Source organism: Bombina bombina, chromosome 3 (genome assembly GCF_027579735.1).
Source record: "Bombina bombina isolate aBomBom1 chromosome 3, aBomBom1.pri, whole genome shotgun sequence".
In the NCBI taxonomy this organism is placed as follows: domain Eukaryota; kingdom Metazoa; phylum Chordata; class Amphibia; order Anura; family Bombinatoridae; genus Bombina; species Bombina bombina.
In genome coordinates, this window is record NC_069501.1 from 170996934 (window position 1) to 171021636 (window position 24703).

The following is a 24703-nucleotide window of genomic DNA, read 5'->3' on the forward strand; positions in this document are numbered from 1 at the left end:
ATGTAGGTGGCGGCGATGTCGGGTGGCAGATTAGGGGTTAATAAATATAATGTAGGTTGCGGCGATGTCGGGGGCGGCAGATTAGGGTTTAATAAGTGTAGGTAGGTGGCGGCGATGTCGGAGGTGGCAGATTAGGGGTTAATAAATTCAATGTAGGTGGCGGCGATGTCGGGGGCGGAAGATTAGGGGTTAATAAATGCAATGTAGGTGGCGGCGATGTTGGGGCAGTAGATTAGGGGTTAATAAGTGTAATGTAAGTGGCGGCGATGTCGGGGCAGTTCATTAGGGGTTAATAAGTGTAATGTAGGTGGCGGCGATTTTGGGGGCGGCAGATTAGGGGTGCTTAGACTCGGGGTTTATGTTAGGGTGTTAGGTGTAAACATAACTTTTCTTTCCCCATAGGAATCAATGGGGCTGCGTTACGGAGCTTTACGCTCCTTTATTGCAGGTGTTAGGCTTTTTTTTTACCCGGCTCTCCCCATTGATGTCTATGGGGAAATCGTGCACGAGCAAGTAAAACCAGCTCAAAGCAGCGCTGGTATTTGTGTGCGGTATGGAGCTCAACGCTGCCATATTGCCTGCTTGCACCGGGTTTTTGCAAATATAGGGAGGTGAGCGGTGGAAATAACTTGCAAGTTAGCAGAAAGCCGCTCATAACGCAAAACCCATAATCTAGCCGATTGTTTGTCCTAATATAACTTGCAAATGGCAATAAATATTCTAGAAACTATATCCTCCCTTTAAACATTTTATATGAGAAACTAACATTCTTGGGCCTAACATTAATGGGTGTTTTAAACAGATTATATAAAGATCTTCAGTGTATAAAATAATATATTCATACCAAAGTATAAAGAAAAACAAGGTATATAATTAATTAAAAAAAAATACAATGAAAGAAATTGCTAAATTTACCTGAGTGACTGCTGAAAAAGTATATGACAAAATGATTGAAATGCCTGACAGCAAATATCTAAAACAATCATTCACATGCCACCAATAGATGCACAAATGAGAAAATTTACAGAATATATAATAGAAGTCAGTCTTGTAAAATAGGGCTCTGAATAATACATGATATAACTCTACAGAGAACCAATAGGAATGAATAAAATATGGTGAATATAAATGGCCGAAGTATAATATATATATATATTTTTTTTTTTTTTAAATTACATTGCGAAAATTTATAATTTTGCATCCATAAAACATATTCTATCAGTTATAGGAGAGAAGTGATGCACAGTTTAACTGAAGATACAAAATTAAAAAATTTTAGCTGAATTTTTCAAGAAACATAAAACAAGGACATACTTATTAACAGACAACAAATCTATTTTTGGGTAAAACTAAGTGCATATATAGAAACATAACTGAGTATCCTATAGACTACTTTGGACTCTCTTATTATGTTAGAATGGAAAAAAAACATAACATGACACTTATATCTGGATGTAAAGAGCAAAACAGTGGTGCCATTAGGGAAAACTCTTTCCAAAATTAAATCCAACAGACAGAAGTGTATTTTGAATTTTCAATAATGTTTTGCTTACACATCTGTCAGTGGCATTTGGAATGCTCATATGTGATGTATGGTGGCAAGAAAAAAAAATGTGAACCCTTTGAAATTATCTCAATTTCTACATTATTTGGTCATAAAATTGGATCTGATCTTCATCTAAGTAACATAAGGCAAGCAAAGTCTGCTTTAACAAATATCAAATAATTATATATTTTCTTTTCTTTCCCATAGGCTAGTGAATTTTCCAAAAGCTAAATGTAGTCAGATAACTTGGAGTAAAATAAACAAGATTGGTGGTATTGGTAAGAGCTACCCTGAACTATATAAAAAAAACACTTGCACTTTTTGAGGTTGCTATGCACAATTCACATGTGCTGATGCAAATCATATCTTGAAAAAGGAGATCACAAAAAAACTTAGATCAAGAGCTTGCTCAAAGCTGGAATTAGTTACATAAATTTCTCTAAAAGCCTTTGGATTGGTAAATCCAGAGTAAAACAAGTTACTTATACATAGAGAAAATTCAGCTACTTTCTCAAAGAGTGGGCATCCTCAAAAATTAATGCAGGAGCACAGCACAGATTGCTCATTGAGGTTCAAAAGACAAATCTATGGAACATACTAACATCAATTTTAAATTATGACTCTAAGGGAAGTCTCCCTAAGCATGATGCAGGAATTCAGACTTGGACCTGTTGCTCATTGTTCCTAGAGGGATATGGCTACACCTCACTGGCGAGGCCCACACTAGGCTGAAATGTATGTCTGGGTTTTGACGTTTCTCTTGTTTAGAGAGGGATTGCCTGTTATTTCGGGGCTGGTGACACAGTTCACAGATTTTATTCCTGGCATATCCAAATAGCTGGTTTTAAAATCCCTTCCCCCCAGATACACCTTGTCTGAGATAGGTGTTTAATTTAAGACACTCCTATTAGCCTTGACTAGCATGCAATAGGCCAAACCCCTTTGAATTGAGAATACAATTGGGAAACACTTTCTTCCTGCCTCTCTGTCTTATCCTGCTTCTGCTAAAAAGATGATGTTGGACACATTCAAGAATCTGGCTAAGTATTTCTGGGATAAAATGATGTGATTATTTTATCAGTGTTGCACAAATCGGGGTTGTGGTAGTTGCACTGTAATAATTATTTGGACTGTTTTGCTATAAAACATATATATATATATATATATATATATATATATATATATATATATATATATATATATATATATATATATATATATATATATATATATATATATATCTGTAAATATATTTCTCTTATTATTAACATATATTGATTCCTAATACATTCTTTGGAAACAATGGAGACCATTTAATAGTGTTTATTTCACGACTTACTTGTATTGGTTTAGTGGTTTTACTATAGAATTGAATTTAGTACTAAATTAGAATTATATTTAGTATAAATTAAAAATCCTTTAAACTAATTAATAACCACAGTCAGGATCAGCCTGATATGCTACAGGAAAGTTCTTATCTGTGAAAGGCACATGTTGAGCAAAAGGAGGCTGCTTCTTGGGTGGTAACTAGCCATAGAACAAGCTATTATGCTATTGTTCATTCCCAGGTTGAGCGCTTCTCTCTTTTTATTTATGCAAATCATGACTTTTAGGGAAGTCTCCCTAAGCATGATGCTGGAATCCAGACATGGACCCGTTGCTTAGTGTGCCTTGACAGATATGACTGCACCTCACTGAGGAGGCCCACACTAGGCCAAAAGGTACGTCTGGGGTTTTGCTGTTTCTCTTGTTCAGAGAGGGATTGCCTGGTATTTTGGGGCTGAACTGTACTGTTAAGTCAGGATCATACTGATATGCTACAAGAACGTTCTTCTCTGCGAAAGGCACATGTTGAGCAAAAAGAGGCTGCTTCTTGGGTGGTAACTAGCTATAGAACAAGCTATTATGCTATTGTTAGTTCCCAAGGTGAGTGATTTTTTTTTTATATATTTTGCAAATTATGACTCTTAGGGAAGTCTCCCTAAGCGTTATGCAGGAATCCAGATGTGGAGTCATTGCTTAGTGTTCCTAGAGGGATATGGCTGCACCTCACTGACAAGGCCCACACTAGGCCGAAACGTATGTCTGGGGTTTTGCCGTTTCTCTTGTTCAGAGAGGGATTGCCTGGTATTTTGGGGCTAGACTGTACTGTTAAGTCAGGATCAGACTGCTATGCTACGTGAAAGTTCTTCTTTGTGAAAGACACATGTTGAGCAAAAAGAGGCTGCTATTGTGGTAACTAGCCATAGAACAAGCTATTAGAGGCTGCTTCTTGGGTGGTAACTAGCCGTAGAACAAGCTATTATGCTATTGTTCATTCCCAGGTTGAGTGCTTCTCTCTTTATATTTATGCAAATCATGACTCTTAGGGAAGTCTCCCTAAGCGTGATGCGGGAATCCAGACATGGACCCTTTGCTCAGTGTGCCTAGAGGGATATGGCTGCACCGCACTGACGAGGCCCACACTAGGCCGAAAAGGTACGTCTGGGGTTCTTCTGTTTCTCTTGTTCAGAGAGGGATTGGCTGGTATTTTGGGGCTGAACTGTACTGTTAAGTTAGGATCAGACTGATATGCTACAGGAACATTCTTCTTTGTGAAAGGCACATGTTGAGTAAAAAGAGGCTGCTTCTTGGGTGGTAACTAGCCATAGAGCAAGCTATTATGCTACTGTTTGTTCCCAGGTTGAGCTCTTCTCTCTTTTTATTTATACTAATATCACAATCTTGAATGGTGACAAAAATTTCCACACACACACTTACTGTTATAGACTCAAAGTTAATAGGGCAACTCTGTATATTAATGTCCATGGCTTTGGAATAGGATGTCAAGCAAGCTTGTATAGGTGTAATGATCAGGTATCCACATAAATTCTTTGGAAACAAAGGAGACCCTTTTATAGTTTTTATTTTACAACTTACTTGTATTGGTTTAGTGGTTTTACCATATAAATAGATTTAGTACTAAATTATAATTATATTTAGTATAAATTAAAAATTAATTATACTAATTAATAACCACATTTTTGCGGCCACAATGTTTTAGAAAATCCATATGCCAAATAGTTTTGCAGGAATTAGATAATATGTTGATTTAATGTTAAAATATTGCAGGTTATATCTTTTAAATGTTTCTCAAGAAAATCATGGTTTTAAATTCTGTATTTCTGGTCTGTATACAATTGCATTTCCATAGAGTTACATGGGTGAGGGCCTCAGTCAAAAGAAAAATCTTAATTTTAGTGCAAATAATAAAAATTGTGTGTTAATGTTTAAATGTATAAAGGTAACTGCAGTTAAGGTAGATTTGGTATTTTATAGCAAAGTTTTTGTATGTGGTATTTAAACAGAGAACATCATGGTTGGACCCAGCAGGCCTATTGTATGAGATTTGAGGCTTTTTTCTGGTTAGGGCGCTATAAATGAGCTTAAGATATCACAATTTTCAGTGTTCAAACAATTAGTGTTTGACAAGGGTTACAACCCTGTAAATATGAATAATATTAGCACAGGCAATGGAACTCTAGCACCAATACTACAATATTAGCTTTAAAAATATTTATTTACCAGATAAGCATATTACATAATCATATTAAATAAGGGACGTCTCCCATATATGTCTAAAAAACAATCCTTATACATAAAAATTAAGATGCACAATATAAAATAAATAATAATAATAGTGCACAATATAAAATAATGACAGGTTAAAGCGTAGTGATAAAAGGCTGTTACTATAGATGGTAAAAGGCTGTTAATATTACACTTATTCCCAGAGTGTTGTATTTGTATGGTGTGGAGAACTTTCAAATAACCCGGGTTATTCGCTTATTAACTACTGGTATTACTTGCGTGCTACTAGCACTAAAGTGCAAGTGAATTTGACTGTAAATATATGCTACATGGAATCTGCTACTTTGTCTAAAGCAAATACACTGTATCCATTGCAACTACGAGCAAAAAAGTCAAGTCGCTATACGAAGGATCCATACCATGACGTAGGCAGAAGTCACGTGAGCGCTAGCAGATGACCGGTGTAAGATGCCAAGAGCAGCTTTGAAAGAACCGCAGTAAGAAACCGAAGTGTAGAGCAAAGCTCACGCAGGTAATAAAGTCTCACTGAGCCTGTGGACGGTCTTTCATCACGCTAAGGTAACAAATTCATTATCAACACATTCCTTTTATATGAGATCAATTGCAAAAATGGGAATTTTGCACTAAGAAACTGTGTTTATCCTCTGGTCCAATAAAGGTGTTTTCACTTAAGAGAATTATCTAAATAATCCTGCATGCCCTAAGACAAATAACATTGAAATTGGATGTGGACTCTGTGTCTCTTTATATATCAGTAAGTGGCTCAGAAGGAGACTCTTTGGTGGTTTGCTCTAATAATGCCGTAATTCATAAATTGTATCTGCATAAATCAGCATATATATATAGGTTTTTACAAGTAAGTAAATAAATTATTATTTTCATTTAGTCCATTAGGTTGAAGAGAGTTTAACAAATATATCCAGCGACTCTCTGCTTGCAATAATGACTGTTCATTGAATATATATATGCTGATTTATTTATCAACATATATATATATATATATATATATATATATATATATATATATATATATATATATATATATATATATATATATATATATATATAAAACAAACATGAATATTGATATATTTATATTTTTATTTCCTAACATAAAGTTTAAGGTCAGGGTCACATAGGCCTAGATTTAGAGTTGGGCGGTAGCCGTGAAAACCAGCGTTAGAGGGTCCTAACGCTGCTTTTTACCGCCCTCTGGTATTTGGAGTCAGTCAGGAAAGGATCTAACGCTCACTTTCCAGCCGCGACTTTTCCATACCGCAGATCCCCTTACGTCAATTGAGTATCCTATCTTTTCAATGGGATCTTTCTAACGCCGGTATTTAGAGTCGTGGCTGAAGTGAGAGTTAGAAATCTAACGACCAAACTCCAGCCGCAGAAAAAAGTCAGTAGTTAAGAGCTTTTTGGGCTAACGCCGGTTCATAAAGCTCTTAACTACTGTGCTCTACAGTACACTAACACCCATAAACTACCTATGTACCCCTAAACCGAGGCCCCCCCCCACATCGCCGCCACTCGATTAATTTTTTTTAACCCCTAATCTGCCGACCGCCACCTACGTTATCCCTATGAACCCCTAATCTGCTGCCCCTAACACCGCCAACCCCTATATTGTATTTATTAACCCCTAATCTGCCCCCCACAATGTCGCCGCCACCTACCTACACTTATTAACCCCTAATCTGCCGAGCGGACTGCACCGCTACTATAATAAAGTTATTAACCCCTAATCCGCCTCACTCAATAACCCTATAATAAATAGTATTAACCCCTAATCTGCCCTCCCTAACATCGCCGACACCTAACTTCAAACATTAACCCCTAATCTGCCGACTGGAGCTCACCGCTATTCTAATAAATTTTTTAACCACTAAAGCTAATTCTAACCCTAACCCTAACACCCCCCTAAGTTAAATATAATTTTATTCTAACAAAATAAATTAACTCTTATTAAATAAATTATTCCTATTTAAAGCTAAATACTTACCTGTAAAATAAATCCTAATATAGCTACAATATAAATTATAATTATATTGTAGATATTTTAGGATTAATATTTATTTTACAGGTAACTTTGTAATTATTTTAACCAGGTACAATAGCTATTAAATAGTTAAGAACTATTTAATAGTTACCTAGTTAAAATAATTACAAAATTACCTGTAAAATAAATCCTAACCTAAGTTACAATTAAACCTAACACTACACTATCAATAAATAAATTAAATAAACTACCTACAATTATCTACAATTAAACCTAACACTACACTATCAATAAATAAATTAAATACAATTCCTACAAATAAATACAATTAAATAAACTAACTAAAGTACAAAAAATAAAAAAGAACTAAGTTACAAAAAATAAAAAAATATTTACAAACATTAGAAAAAAATTACAACCCAAGCGGGTTTCTATGGGGAAACACTTCCTAAGTCTGCACCTAACACCCTAACATTAACCCCGAGTCTAAACACCCCTAACCTTACACTTATTAACCCCTAATCTGCCGCCCCCGCTATCGCTGACACCTGCATATTTTTTAACCCCTAATCTGCCGCTCTGTAAACCGCCGCTACCTACATTATCCCTGTGTACCCCTAATCTGCTGCCCCTAACACCGCCGACCCCTATATTATATTTATTAACCCCTAATCTGCCCCCCACAACTTCGCCTCCACCTGCCTACACTTATTAACCCCTAATCTGCCGAGCGGACCGCACCGCTACTATAATAAAGTTATTAACCCCTAATCCGCCTCACTCCCGCCTCAATAACCCTATAATAAATAGTATTAACCCCTAATCTGCCCTCCCTAACATCGCCAACACCTAACTTCAATTATTAACCCCTAATCTGCCGACCGAATCTCGCCGCTACTGTAATAAATGGATTAACCCCTAAAGCTAAGTCTAACCCTAACACTAACACCCCCCTAAGTTAAATATAATTTTATCTAATGAAATAAATTAACTCTTTTTAAATAAATAATTCCTATTTAAAGCTAAATACTTACCTGTAAAATAAACCCTAATATAGCTACAATATAAATTATAATTATATTATAGCTATTTTAGGATTAATATTTATTTTACAGGCAACTTTGTAATTATTTTAACCAGGTACAATAGCTATTAAATAGTTAAGAACTATTTAATAGCTAAAATAGTTAAAATAATTACAAAATTACCTGTAAAATAAATCCTAACTTAAGTTACAATTAAACCTAACACTACACTATCAATAAATTAATTAAATACAATACCTACAATTATCTACAATTAAACCTAACACTACACTATCAATAAATTAATTAAATAAAATACCTACAATTATCTACAATTAAACCTAACACTAAACTATCAATAAATTAATTAAATAAAATACCTACAAATAAATACAATTAAATAAACTAACTAAAGTACAAAAAATAAAAAAGAATTAAGTTACAAAAAATAAAAAAATATTTACAAACATTAGAAAAATATTACAACAATTTTAAACTAATTACACCTACTCTAAGCCCCCTAATAAAATAACAAAGCCCCCCAAAATAAAAAAATGCCCTACCCTATTCTAAATTTAAAAAGTTCAAAGCTCTTTTACCTTACCAGCCCTGAAAAGGGCCCTTTGCGGGGCATGCCCCAAAGAATTCAGCTCTTTTGCCTGAAAAAAAAAAACATACAATACCCCCCCCCCCCAACATTACAACCCATTAGTTAGTTTATTTAATTGTATTTATTTGTAGGTATTTTATTTAATTAATTTATTGATAGTGTAGTGTTAGGTTTAATTGTAACTTAGGTTAGGATTTATTTTACAGGTAATTTTGTAATTATTTTAACTAGGTAACTATTAAATAGTTATTAACTATTTAATAGCTATTGTACCTGGTTAAAATAAATACAAAGTTGCCTGTAAAATAAATATTAATCCTAAAATAATATAATTATATTTTATATTGTAGCTATATTAGGGTTTATTTTACAGGTAAGTATTTAGCTTTAAATAGGAATAATTTATTTAATAAGAGTTAATTTATTTCATTAGAATAAAATTATATTTAACTTAGGGGGGTGTTAAGGTTAGGGTTAGAATTAGCTTTAGGGGTTAAAAAATTTATTAGAGTAGCGGTGAGCTCCGATCGACAGATTAGGGTTTAATACTTGAAGTTAGGTGTCGGCGATGTTAGGGAGGGCAGATTAGGGGTTAATACTATTTATTATAGGGTTATTGAGGTGGGAGCGAGGCGGATTAGGGGTTAATAACTTTATTATAGTAGCGGTGCAGTCCGCTCGGCAGATTAGGGGTTAATAAGTGTAGGCAGGTGGAGGCGACGGTGAGGGGGGCAGATTAGGGGTTAATAAATATAATATAGGGGTCGGCAGTGTTAGGGGCAGCAGATTAGGGGTTCATAGGGATAACGTAGGTGGCAGCGGCGTGCGGTCGGCAGATTAGGGGTTAAAAAAATTTAATAGAGTGGCGGCGATGTGGGGGGACCTCGGTTTAGGGGTACATAGGTAGTTTATGGGTGTTAGTGTACTTAAAGAGCACAGTAGTTAAGAGCTTTATAAACCGGCGTTAGCCCAGAAAGCTCTTAACTACTGACTTTTTTCTGCGGCTGGAGTTTTGTCGTTAGATTTCTAACGCTCACTTCAGCCACGACTCTAAATACCGGCGTTAGAAAGATCCCATTGAAAAGATAGGATACGCAATTGACGTAAGGAGATCTGCGGTATGGAAAAGTTGCGGCTGGAAAGTGAGCGTTAGACCCTTTAATGACTGGCTCCAAATACCAGAGGGCGGTAAAAACCAGCGTTAGGAGCCTCTAACACTGGTTTTGATGGCTACCGCCCAACTCTATATCTAGGCCATTGTGTCTAACCGCGTTGATACTTATCACTCGATACAAGAGCATTTGGCAGCGATCCATATTGTATGCATTTACAAGGATAGTGCTGATTGTAGACCGCCATTTTACAATCTAAAGTAGCTACTGGTTGTTAAAACTATTCTGGGAGCACTCCGGGCAAAAAATAAGTATTTATATAAGGAGAATTAACTCTTTGGGCCTCTATTGAGCCCTGTAATTATTACAATATTTACGCATGCTTGATGTGCTCCAACAAATTAGAGATATATATCCGGGTTCAAACTGGGAATCTCTTATAATATAATGTTGAATAGTTAACACCAAGCAATAAAAACACTACCTATACACGCTACACACTACGTGGCCTAAGATATTGAATTGATTATAAACAGTGTTCTGAATCTCATTAACCCCACATGATAAGATCATATATTTATATTGATGTTGGAAGGGTTAACTATTGATCGTACATCTGATTTTCAGTCTGGCAATTAGTGATATTTTATTCCATGAATTTGATATATTTATATAGACCAAACCAACTTACTAAAAAATATTAGTAGTGTTTCATTTGTGTTATACTCATAATTTTCTATGTGTTCATTAGGAGATGGTAGGTGTATAAACCCACAAATACTCAATCCTTTAATAGGGAGTAACTGATATCTTCCTAAGCAGCAATAAATAATAAGTTGAACTATCACTTTTTAGTGATCCAACACAAGTATCAAACTACATAGAATTAATTAGAATAACACAGAAGGATTCATGTTTTTTTCCATTAATTACTTGCTAATCTTAGTATATAGCTGATTGTGATTAATTTAATATATTCACTTAACTCAGTTTGACAATTCATATGACACTATTAACATATATATATAGCTGCTCTACTCATACTGCTTTGCCTATGTGCTTATCATGGGTATAAATTTTTAAGAGGCTATTTGCTAATATATCAACTAATTTTCATGTTATATGTCATTCAATGAGTTAAGTTGTCAGACATTAACTATATTTTCAATTTATACTAGAGTGTATGAATATACAAATAACACTCCAAACAGTCTGCTGTTCCATCATGCTTATAATAATTCTTTGATATTCATCTATTTATGGAATCAACCATTACAAGATAGCACCAATACTATTAAGGTTACTTCACCACTTTACCTATGTGTTTAACATAGGTGATATCTCAATAGTGGAACCCTTTATTAACCATTGATTACAATCCATCTCTGGATATTGTTATCACAACATTTGATATTCAAGTTCAGTTCACATATTACTTGATTCTAACTTGCTCAATTTAATAGTGCAGGCCAAGCAGTTTATTAGTCCTGCCAATCTGATACCTATACCCAAGGACTCTAGTTAAGGATATTCAGTTTTTCAACTGCAATATTTTGCCAGCATTTTAGTTTTAATGCCCCCAGTTTTTAATAAGTTCTAATAAAGATTTATATTTTAATGTGTGTGATTCTTTTTCTACTCCAAACGATTTAAGTTTTTTTTTAAGTGCTTATATAGTATCGTTTTTCGTTTAGTATCTTTAACTAATAATTTTGTAAAATATCACTACGCTTTAACCTGTCATTATGTTATATTGCTCACTACTATTATTATTTATTTTATATTGCACATCTTAATTTTTAAGTATAAGGATTGTTTTTTAGACATATATGGGAGACGTCCCTTATTTAATATGATTATGTAATATTCTTGTCTGGTAAATAAATATTTTTAAAGCTAATATTGTAGTATTTGTGCTAGAGTTCCATTGCCTGTGCTAATATTATTTGCAGTTACAGGGATGTGACCCTTGTTAAACACTAATTGTTTAAACACTTAAAATTGTGATATCTTAAGCTCATTTGTAGCGCCCTTTAAATATCTGTTCAGCCTTTAGAATCCTACTATATAACGCAACTTAGAGGAAACTGTGTTTTTTAGAGATGTGTGATATATTTTCTGGCTAGCCCAGTACTAGTAAAAAATCTATCACTTTTTCTGGTTAGGTTTGGTAAAATTTTGTATGAGTAGCAATTTTTAAAGTGGTTGTATATGCTTATTTTCACTGCTGGGATTTATACATTTTCTCTTCTTTAGAATTAGAGTTTACTTTTGACCTGCATTTTGTTGCTCTTGTATTGTTCTTGTTTTTGGAAAATATATATTCCTTTGTAATTGATTGGCCTAAATTTTGAGAGTAAATATTTTCGAATTTTGTTTTCTGTAAAAATGTAATGATATTTACTTGTTGTCTTGGTCCCATCTAAGTGGCATATTTATCAAAGCGTCAACTGAAAATACGCTGGAATTCCGCATCGTATTTGTCACAAGATTGATCCGCCGTAGTTATTGAAGCGTCAAGATCGGAAAATGTTGAAATTTGTGATGTAATATACGATCCCGCGATCTCAATCAGACGCAGATTGATGCGAGTTGAAAACAGTGATATTCGAGCGGAATTCTGTTCATTTGCCCTCCTACTTGAAACTATTTGAACCTCTCACTAAGTTATCAAAAATTCTACATTAATGCTTGTGTTTTTTCTGACTCAGTGTACCTAGTTTTCAATCCGCCACCCTTAGGTCACAGATGTCATAGAACGCAATAAAATATATATACAGTTGTGTTCATAAGTTTACATACCCTGGCAGAATTTATGATTTCTTGGCCATTTTTAAGAGACTATGAAAGATAATACAAAAACTTTTCTTTCACTCATGGCTAGTGCTTGGCTGAAGCCATTCATTATCAATCAACTGTGTTTACTCTTTTTAAATCATAATGACAACAGAAACTACCGAAATGACCCTGATCAAAAGTTTACATACCCTGGTGATTTTGGCCTGATAACATGCACAGAAGTTGACACAAAGGGGTTTGAATGGCTATTAAAGGTAACCATCTTCACCTGTGATCTGTTGTCTTGTAATTAGTGTGTGTATATAAAAGGTCAATGAGTTTTTGGACTCCTGACAGACCCGTGCATCTTTCATCCAGTGCTGCACTGATGATTCTGGATTCCGAGTCATGGGGAAAGAAAAAGAATTGTCAAAGGATCTGCAGGAAAAGGTAGTTGAACTGTGTAAAACAGGAAAGGGATTTAAAAAGATATCCAAGGAATTGAGAATGCAAATCAGCAGTGTTCAAACTCTAATCAAGAAGTGGAAAATAATGGGTTCTGTTGAAACTAAACCACGGTCAGGTAGATCAACTAAAATTTCAGCCACAACTGCCAGGAAAATTGTTCGGGATGCAAAGATAAACCCACAAATAACTTCAGGTGAAATACAGGACATGTGGTGTGGCTGTTTCAAGATGCACAATAAGTAGGCACTTGAAGAAAGATGGGCTGCATAGCACAAACAGCACAGAGACAAGCCTCAAACCTTCTGACACAAAGTTATTTGGAGTGAAGACCAAAATTGAGCTTTTTGGCCACAACCATAAACGCTACATTTGAAGAGGAGTCAACAAGGCCTATGATGAAAGGTACACCATTCCTACTGTGAAACACGGAGGTGGATCACTGATGTTTTGGGGATGTGTGGGCTACAAAGGCACAGGAAAATTCGTCAGAATTGATGGGAAGATGAATGCAGTATGTTATTAAACAGAACGCCTCATTTTACACTTCTTGATTAGAGTATGAACACTGCTGATTTGCATTCTCAATTCCTTGGATATCTCTTTATATCCCTTTCCTGTTTTATACAGTTCAACTACCTTTTTCCCACAAATACTTTGACAATTCTTTTTCTTTCCCCATGATCCATGAATCCAGAAATGTCAGTGCAGCACTGGATGAAAGATACAAGTGTCTGTCAGGAGTCCAGAAACTCATTGACCTTTTATACACACACACTTATTACAAGCAAACAGATCACAGGTGAGGATGGTTACCTTTAATAGCCATTCAACCCCCTTTGTGTCAACTTGTGTGCATGTTATCGGGCCAAAATCACCAGGGTATGTAAACCTTTGATCAGGGTCATTTGGGTAGTTTATGTTGTCATTAGGATTTAAAAAGAGTAAACACAGTTGATTGATAATAAATGGCTTCAGCCAAACACTAACCATGAGTGAAAGAAAAGTTTTTGTGTTATCATTCATTTTCTCTGAAAAATGGCCAAGAAATCATAAATTCTGCCAGGGTATGTAAACTTATGAGCACAACTGTATATATACACACAAATATGTGCAAGGATATATGTACAAATTCTAGCATTAATAATAATTAAAAAAAATAAATTAAAAAAATATGACTACTAGAACTACAAATACACATTAATTTCTGTGAAAGGATCATATAACAAATACATATAAAAAAAAACTTTCTATGAGATATTGTTTTTTGAGGCATAAATCAATCTATTTATTGGACATTAACAGATGAAAAATAAAAGATTAGCTTTAGAGAAATATGCTTGTTCATGGACAGTAATGAAATGGTATAAATAAAGTTAAGAAAAACACGAATAACAGCGACTTCGATGACTGTTAGTTAACACCAGTCCGATGCTCTTCACACCGTACTTGACGCGCATGTTTTTGATGGCTTTTTTGATAAATAAGGAGATCGTATTCAGGTCTGTGGTAGTGATATCTGGCGAGCGTATTGACACTTTGATAAATAGGCCCCTAAATGTTTTTTTTTGTTTTTTTATTTTACAAAAAGAAAGCTTTACAGTACTTTGCTACTTTATAAAGAAGACGGTTGTTTGCTGAGTGGACCAGCCTTTCTTTAAGAGTTGTCCTAGTCAGTTTAAAACAATTGACTTCTGCTCCTTTATAAATATAACATACACATTTTGAAAATAATGTCCATTTTATACAAATTTTAATTTTCTTGCACATTTTTTTTATAAAGGATTATTTTCTGTAAATTTGTTACATCTAGAGCTGTAGCTTGCCCTATACATATGTTAATGTAAATTCCTTCCTGTTGGGGGAAGGTGCAGAAAGGTAGGTTGGCAAGTTATTTTGTGTGTGTGACACACTCTTTGGATTTACAAGTAATATAGGTTAGAGCAATATTTTAAAAGCACAAACATTTTTAAAATGTTTCACTGTTTAAACTAAAAACATCTGAAGTGTGTTTAATTTAGCCTGCATTTTCAGTTTAGTCTATATTTTAGGACTCCTCTGCTGGAAAGCTGACCTGCTTATAAACAGATCTAATTACTACCTCTACTAGATGGCTAAACTGCTATATGTCCTTTGTTGTGTAAAAATCAGCATCTCAATAGTACCTTGTACATCCTGTTTTAACATCTTTTAAAAAGAAAACTACTATGCTGTGAAAGACACACTATTCAGAGTATGCTCCCCAGGTTGAATTCAGTGGTTAGGAAAACATTGATTCTAGTATATTTATATATTTTTTTCTTTTAGTTCTAACGGCTATCTGCTAAAATGTCTGGGAAAAACTATATTTCACAGGAAATCTGTGATTATTTTACCATTATATTCATAACTATAATGGTCCATTCCTCATCCCAGAAGCTACAAACCCCAAGAGTGAAACTGTCTTAGAGATACTAACACAGGTAGTAACTCTTAAAAAGATTAATAAAAATAATAAAAGAAAATGTATGATAGCACAGGCAGTTATTTCAACAATAAGAGGACTAGCAAACATTATTGAAGACTTGACAGAGCAAAATAAAGATCTGAAATTAAAGTTAGATAAAACACAGACTGACAAAGATTGTATTAAGCTTTCTGCTTTAACTAACACCATACAGATCTGTAAATTACGTCAATTAAAATTAATGGAACATAGCAGAAACTAATACTCAAATAAAATTACTGAGTTACAGGTGAAAATAAAACAAGAATAAAAAATAATTAGTGATATTTCTGGGAACAATGCAGATTTTGATCACTTACTGCCACAAAGGAGAGAGCCAAAACAAGTAATAAAACAAGATAATATGCCAGTGGGCCCCACTAAAAACCCAAGTTCTGTTCCAATTGCCCTAGTCATAAAATCTGATAATTTTTAACACTCTGAAAGTTCCTACAGGTTTTTCAAATCAGACTAGGCCAATGTCTGTAGCAGATAAAGACATTTTTCAGAAATGGTGGGGCACAATCCCCACAAACAGCTTTAATAACTTTTCACATTGGTTTCACAAGGGGGCTGAAAATCCATAAAAGTAGGTATGAGCATGCAGGAATGGACATAATTGCTTCAAGATGCCATGGGCCCCTATGCCAACAAGTTATTAGGATTCAACTCAAGCATATCTGATCAGGCTGGGAGAATAGTTTAAACCTTTTTCAATTTTACTAGTCTAGAAAAAGAGATTAGTGAAATTACCATGAGACCTTTAGATGGGCCATTTGAAGTAGCAAAAAGAGTTTTATTCTGGTGTGTGCTGTGCCAGCCACAGACACAAATGGTCTGGGGGTCACCAGCTCACATACAGCAGGCACTAGAAGCTCTCCCTAGAAAATGTCAGGAGTTAGTAAAGCTGTATGATCCAAACTCCACAAACTTAGAAATGGTGCTCACTAGAGCTGAGAAGTGGTGGAATTATCACCCATACACCATTAAGACAATTTCAGCAGTGAAACAGTCAATGGAGAACAATCTGAAAATTCACAGGAAGGAATCAGAGAGGGGTAACTGAAGGAATGTTTGGGGATATCAGAAATGTAGAGAATCAAATTCAGGAAACTGGAGAGACAGGAATTCAAATGGTGATATAAACAGAGGAGAAAATAAGTATAACAACTGGAGGTTGAGGACAGAGGAGAGAACCAACTTAAGTTTTTGGGAACTCAAACAACAAAACAAAAGAATGAAAGAACAAATTGAGTTTTTAAAGAAACAGCTGACAGAGCTGGAGTGCTCAACTTAAATCATATATTTTTTTTTGTTTATATGCATATTTGTATGCAGAGCAAGTTCAATTAATATTTTTTTTTCATTAATAGGTTTTAAATATGCCAATATTTAGAATGCACAGTTAATTGATGCTTTCTCTTTCTCCATTGTGATTACTTTTGGGATGCCACATGCAAGAAAATTTCCATGTAAACTGACTGAAGTCTTATCTTGCAGGCTTCTCACCTTTCCTTCCAGCTTTCCCCAATAACACATATTATAGATTGTTGTTTTTCCGGTGTCATTAGGACTGATCTAACCAAGAATCTATGATGGTGGTGTTGGACAAATTAAATAAGTATAAAATGTATCACAATGGAGATGTAAAATGAGGTATTAGGCCAAAATAATATATTGCATAAAGGGGTAAATATTTATATAGGGCAAGCAAAATAAGTTTAAGTAAGGGGGCGAGTGGGATGATGCAATGATAGAGGCACATCCTAACTTGATAACTGTGAATGTAGTTTCTACTGCAGATGGAGTGTTGTAGAGTGAAGTAAATATATGCCTGGTTTTAATCCCCTTTCATTCCTTTGAGGGTCCTGATAAAAAAACTAAGTGGTTCAAAGAGAGGTGATTGGTAAAGCAAGAGCAAGGGACAGATGCCAAAAGAAAGGACCAGATGCCAAAAGCAAGGAACAGATGCCAAAAGATGACAACAAAGAACTTTAGTGAACCATTATAACTTTTGTTTTACAGGCACAATTCAGACTTTATTACAATAAAATTTACTACACACATACCCATCTAGTGTACCCACACTCACGCACTCATATATAAACTTTGAATTTTTCCCAATTTTAAGACCTTTGTATAAATGTTGCCAATGGTTAAGCATAGCATTTTGTGTTTCTATGTATAATATTGAGTGAATTTTTTTAATGAATTGTATAAAGTTAGACTAGGAATTGACAGTCCTAAGGAAAATACAGAAGAGCTTGTATCACCGAGGGAATGATATTTCGAAGGGATGGTGGGAGAATTTTCCCTGTAAGGTTTTTGCTCCCACTGTGTTCTTCTGTACTTGTTGGTATAACTAGAAAATGGGGCAACATTGGAGAAGAAAAAGTGAGGAAATGTGGTGACATAGCTCACAGATTTTATTCCTGGCATATTCACATAGCTGGTTTTAAAATCCCTTCCCCCAGATACACCTTGTATGAGCTAGGTGTTAAATTATAGACACTCCCATTAGCCTTGACTGGCATGTAATAGGCCAAACCCCTTTGAATTGAGAATAAAATTGGGTAACACTTTCTTCCTACCTATCTGTCTTATCCTGCTCCTGCTAAAAAGATAGATGATGTTGGACACATTAGAGAAGCTGGCTATGTATTTCTGGGATATAATTATGTTATTATTTAAGCAGTGTTGCACAAATCTGGGCTGTGGTAGTTGCCCTGTAATAATTATTTGAACTGTTTTGCTGTAAAACATATGTGTGTATATATATATATATATGTAAATATATTTCTCTTATTATTAACATATATTGATTCCTAATAAATTCTTTGGAAACAATGGAGACCCTTTTATATAGTGCTTTTTTCACAACTTACTTGTATTGGTTTAGTGGTTTTACCATATAATTATATTTAGTACTACATTAGAATTATATTTAGTATAAATTTAAAATCCATTAAACTAATTAACAACCACAGTTAGGATCAGACTGATATGCTACAGGAAAGTCCTTCTCTGTAAAAAGGCACATCTTGAGCAAAAAGAGGCTGCTTCTTGGGTGGTAACTAGCCATAGAACAAGCTATTATGCTATTGTTTGTTCCCAAGGTGAGTGATTCTCTCTCTTTATTTCTTGCAAATTATGACTCTTAGGGAAGTCTCCCTATGTGTGATGCAGCAATCCAGCCGTGGACACATTGCTCAGTGTTCCTAGAGGGATATGGCTGCACCTCACTGACAAGGCCCACACTAGGCCAAAATGTATGTCTGGGGTTTGTGGTGTTTATGTGTAGTGTGATAGGAGCGCCTAAAGGTGGATTCCTGCTGCTAAAAAAGTTCTTCCCTCAAAGAGAACTAAATGGTGGATAAGAAGAAAAAAATGGGGTTTATTTAGCAGCGCTAAAAAAAGCTAGGAAATGATGATACCAATCTAATTTATGTTTAATACAATCTATTTTATTTAAAAATTCTTATAACACATAAAAACAACAGCAAATGCTTTTCCTAATTAATAAAGGGACGTCTCCCTTATACAACACTTATAAAAACAGACTAGAACCATATAATCCTAGAATTTCAGGTATAAAGGAATTAATTCTATAGATAACATATGGCAAGCAACAAATTTCTAAGATAAATGGTGAATTAAATATTTAAAAGGCACAAATGTATCAATCCTAATAGCTTTACAGTTCTTCAGTAACAAATTCAGTTATAAAGTTACACAGTTACTTTCCTTGGACATATAATTGGCTCAGGTGTGCTGGATAGTTAAAAAGGCAAAAAACAGCCAATATTCTGATTTAGGTGCCAAAGCAATCGTGGTTAATGGAAATGGTTAATTTAACAGATGAATACCTTGATGTCTTTAAAGTTCAGTTTGCGTGTTTTAAAAAACGTAGTGCAAATTAGTGTAGAGGTACCTTAATCTGTCCTGGTTGCAACCGCTGATTATCTTCACTGTGAGGGATTCACAGACTGTTTGTTCCTGGTGCTTCTGATAAGTCACCTGACCTTCTCTTTGATTCAGAGGTCAGGGGTGATGATCCGTTCTGGTGATGTAGTTATCCTTTTTTTTGTTTTCCTTTCTTCTTATAGCCCAAATATTGTTTTCATCTGGGTTCCCTCAGACTTCTTAAGGTTTGAAGAAATCTTTGGTCAGTGTTTAGCAGTAACACCGTATTCCCTGAAGTTACCAAAGGTAGATTTTAACTTGCAGGGTCAGGAGAAAAGTTTAAAGTTGCAGGGTCACACAGCTTTGTGACAGTAGTAAATGAAGTTTAGTAGAGTGTAGCAGGTCCCATTCAACGCGTTTCACCCTTCTGGGCTTTATCAAGGGTCTTTATTTCTTGCAAATTATGACTCTTAGGGAAGTCTCCCTATGTGTGATGCAGCAATCCAGCCGTGGACACATTGCTCAGTGTTCCTAGAGGGATATGGCTGCACCTCACTGACAAGGCCCACACTAGGCCAAAATGTATGTCTGGGGTTTGTGGTGTCTCTTGTTCAGAGAGGGATTGCCTGGTATTTCGGCCTGGGCTGTACTGTTAAGTCAGAATCAGACTGATATGCTACATGAAAGTTCTCCTTTGTGAAAGGAACATGTTGAGCAAAAAGAGGCTGCTTCTTGGGTGGTAACTAGCCATAGAACAAGCTATTATGCTATTGTTCATTCCCAGGTTGAGCACTTCTCTCTTTATATTTATGCAAATTATGACTCTTAGGGAAGTCTCCCTAAGCATGATGTGTGAATCCATACGTGGACCCGTTGCTCAGTGTGCCTAGAGGGATATGGCTGCACCTCACTGATGAGGCCCACACTAGGCCAAAATGTACGTCTGGGGTTTTGCCGTTTCTCTTGTTCAGAGAGGGATTGCCTGGTATTTTGGGACTGGACTGTACTGTTAAGTTAGGATCAGACTGATATGCTACAGGAACGTTCTCTGTGAAAGGCACATGTTGAGCAAAAAGAGGCTGCTTCTTGGGTGGTAACAAGCCATAGAACAAGCTATTATGCTACTGTTCATTCCCAGGTTGAGTGATTCTCTCTTTTTATTTATACTAACATCACTATCTGGAATGTTAACACAAATTTAAACACACACACTTGATGTTGTAGACTCAAAGTTAATGAGGCAACTCTATATATTAATGTGCATGGCTTTGAAATAGGATGTCAAACAAGCTTGTATAAGTGTAATGATCAGGTATCCACATACTTTAAAAAAAAAAAACTTTAGTATACAGTTGCAAGAAAAAGTTTGTGAGCGCTTTCGATTACCTGGATTTCTGCATTGATTACTTAAAATATGGTCTGATCTTCGTCTAAGTCACAATTATAGACCAATACAATCTGACTAAACTGATAACACACAAACAGTAGTACTTTTCATATTTTTAATAAAGACATTTAGACCTCTTTCTTCAAGCTGCAATAAATAATGTGACAAATTTTATTTTTTAGCCACACAAATAAAGTACTTAATTATTTGAATAAAGAACATACAAAAAAACTGTAGGAAATATTCTCCAGTAGGGGAACGTTTTATATTTGGTAAACATTGTTAATTAAAATTTTATTTTCACTCTAAGCATAATTTGATATTTTTTTCTAAACTAGTAAATACATTGTCACAAGTTACTAAAAGTTTTTCCATAGTGACTCAAAATTCATGCAAATCTTATTAACGTATACAAATATATTAGACAAAACCTTCCAAATGTTACTCCAGAAAATCCTACCTGGAATAAATCCTGGTACTTTCAAGTTTTCACTATTTCATAAAATTTTAAAATGTTGGGCAACTGGTTCCTTTTTATTCATTTATGCTATATGACCATTTATATAATCAAAATAAAAATGTGGATTTTTATTAAATGTAAAACCTCCCTTTCTATTTTTTTAATATGGAAGGATTTCTATAATACGTGTAGTTGGTTTAAGGGATAGTCTAGTCAAAATGATACTTTCATGATTCAGATAGAACAGGCAATTTTAAGCAACTTTTTAATTTACTCCTATTATCATTTTTTTTTCGTTATCTTGGTATCTTTATTTGAAAAAGCAAGAATGTAAGCGTAGAAGCCGGTCCATTTTTGGTTCAGCACCTGGGTAACACATTCTGATTGGTGTCTAAATGTAGCCACCAATTAACAAGCGCTACCCAGGTGCTGAACCAAAAATGGGCCGGCTCCAAACTTACATTCAAATAAAGATAGCAAGAGAAAAAAGGAAAATTGGAAAGTTGCTTAAAGTTGCATGCTCTATCTGAATCATGAACGTTTTATTTTGACTAGACTATTCCTTTAATGTCTCCATGAGAATAACATAGTTTTGTTAAGACATCTGTTGTTGTTTGTTTGTTGTTGTTGTTGTTTTAAATAAATAAATAGAAATTTAATTTGGTGTGTGATAATAGTTATTGTATGCTTTACAAATGTAGAACTAGTGGTTTATAAATTTATAATTGGAGCTGTACAACAAGGGATTGTATGGAGGTGTTTAGTGACACTAAGATAGCAGGGATCAAGTAAGTAAAGTATATAATGTGAAAAATGATTTTGGATTTTTCTTAAACATATTTTAACATTAGCTATGAATACCAAACAAATTAGTTTTATTGCTAAAATATTTTAAAGCAATGGAAGTGAATGTGGCATATATTTAAGTTTTAGTTGGTCAAGAGTAATATAAATAATATAACTAGCAGAATGTGGATGCATAAGCAAAAAGTTTTTAAAATAATATGTAATACATTACTAACTCTGATAACCATATATCAAATGAAATACTTTATCTGTATTTGACTTCAAGAACACACAGTTTAAGCATTGATTTCTCTTTAATGTATTTTAGTGTTGTTCCTTTGTTTCTAAATCATGTGCTCAGCCATTACTGCAATAACGTTTGACAGACTTTCTTGCTAACATGTCAGTATGTCCTGTGCACTTGATGAACATAATTTCTGGTGACTCTAGACAGGGCCATAAGAGTATAAGAGACCCAAGCTACAGCAGCTTCCAAGGGAAAAAAAATAGTTTTTTTAAAACAGATAATTATAAAACAGATTTTGGAATTGCTTTACAAATGTAGGCTAATAATAAGTTATTTCTATAACTTCCAAGACCACCCTATGTTTTTATCCACTCATGGGCAGACTTATTGCAGGCCCACCAACTGCATAGTATGAATTATATCTTGTTATAATTTGCTTGATGAGGATAATTTATTTGAGATGGCATATGGTATGAGAAATTTGTCGAAATAATATTCCTATGTTCAATACTATAATTTAATAAAAACAGAAAAAATAATGCAACTAACTACATTCCTACAACGTTCTAGTCAAACATTTTGGAAATAAAAACAATTAAAATTGTTCTCCAGATTGTTTATTTTCAAAGTTATTTTTCAAGTGCTTGTAATTTTGGATTGGATAAATGAATTATGCATTATGGCTGGACGTTTGTGAACGAATTTCTTTGAAATTTGTCCGTTTATGAGGGAACCTAAGTGACTTAGAATTCTGAATTTCAAATAAATTGATTATTTTTGTGGTTCCTATAGCTACTTTTCTCTCCTCAACATTTAAACAATTAGTGGACCTACAACACGTATACTTCACTGTCTAATAGCTGCTTTTTTATCTGGAATAAAACAACAAAGCAACGGTTACAAACATTTATAGGTTTAAAGAAACATATTTTGAGCATGCCCCTTATAATTAAACAGATTAAAAAATAAATGAAGACATTCTCACTTGGCAGCAGAGATTTGTGGGAGCTTTAGTTCTACATTCAGCTCTGTATGCTGCTGTTGCCTGGATGCTAATGGGTATCTGCAATGGCTTCCTGTAGCATATACAGTATAAACAGTTATATATACTGTAAGTGAAAGTCAGATTACACATAAACAAACTACACAACCACTTCAACATATACCGTAAACAGCATACAATACACACACACACACACAAACAGACTAGATTGAGAAGTGTCAGTGACAGCCCCTTTTGTTAAGAATTGATCTCTATAAGGAGCTTATGCTTTCTTTAACTCATAAAGATTCTGACAACCATCTTAGTGGTTCACAGGTATCCATGTTTTGCAACATCTTTTTATTTATTTTGTTATTTATTTAAAGTACAGAGGTGAGCAAAAATCTTGCAACATTAACATGCGCACAATGAATTGCTAGCCATTACATTATGAGCTTACGGTAGCAATAAGTTTTCCAAAAATAAATCAGTCCCGTTTGCAGGAGTGCAAATTAACCAGCCATTACAAGTGACTGGTTATTGCTATTGCAAGCTCGCAGTAATAATTAGCGCTTATAAAATTAACCGTGCGCTGCTATTATAATCTGGAGTGCTAATATCGCTTTCATGAAAACGATATATAGCGCACCACTAGTAATCTAGTCCTAAATGTCCCCAAATTGCCCCCAAATTTCAATGTGTTTATGTGTTAATATGTGTATACAAATATTATTATATATGTATATGCTTATGTTTTAACATGTGTATACAAATATAAATATATATGTACATGCTTATGTGTTAATACGTGTAAACAAATATAAATATATATGTATATGCTTATGTGTTAATACGTGTAAACAAATATAAATACATATGTACATGCTTATGTATTAATATGTGTAAACAAATATAAATATATATGTATATGCTTATGTGTTAATACGTGTAAACAAATATAAATATATATGTATATGCTTATGTGTTAATACGTGTAAACAAATATAAATATATATGTATATGCTTATGTGTTAATACGTGTAAACAAATATAAATACATATGTACATGCTTATGTGTTAATGTGGTCTATGGGGACTGTGTGTTCCCTGTAAATATATACGTATATGCTTATGTGTTAATATGTGTATACAAATATAAATATATATGTATATGCTTATGTGTTAATACATGTATACAAATATAAATATATATGTATATGCTTATGTGTTAATGTGTGTATACAAATATAAATATATATGTATATGCTTATGTGTTAATATGTGTATACAAATATAAATATATATGTATATGCTTATGTGTTAA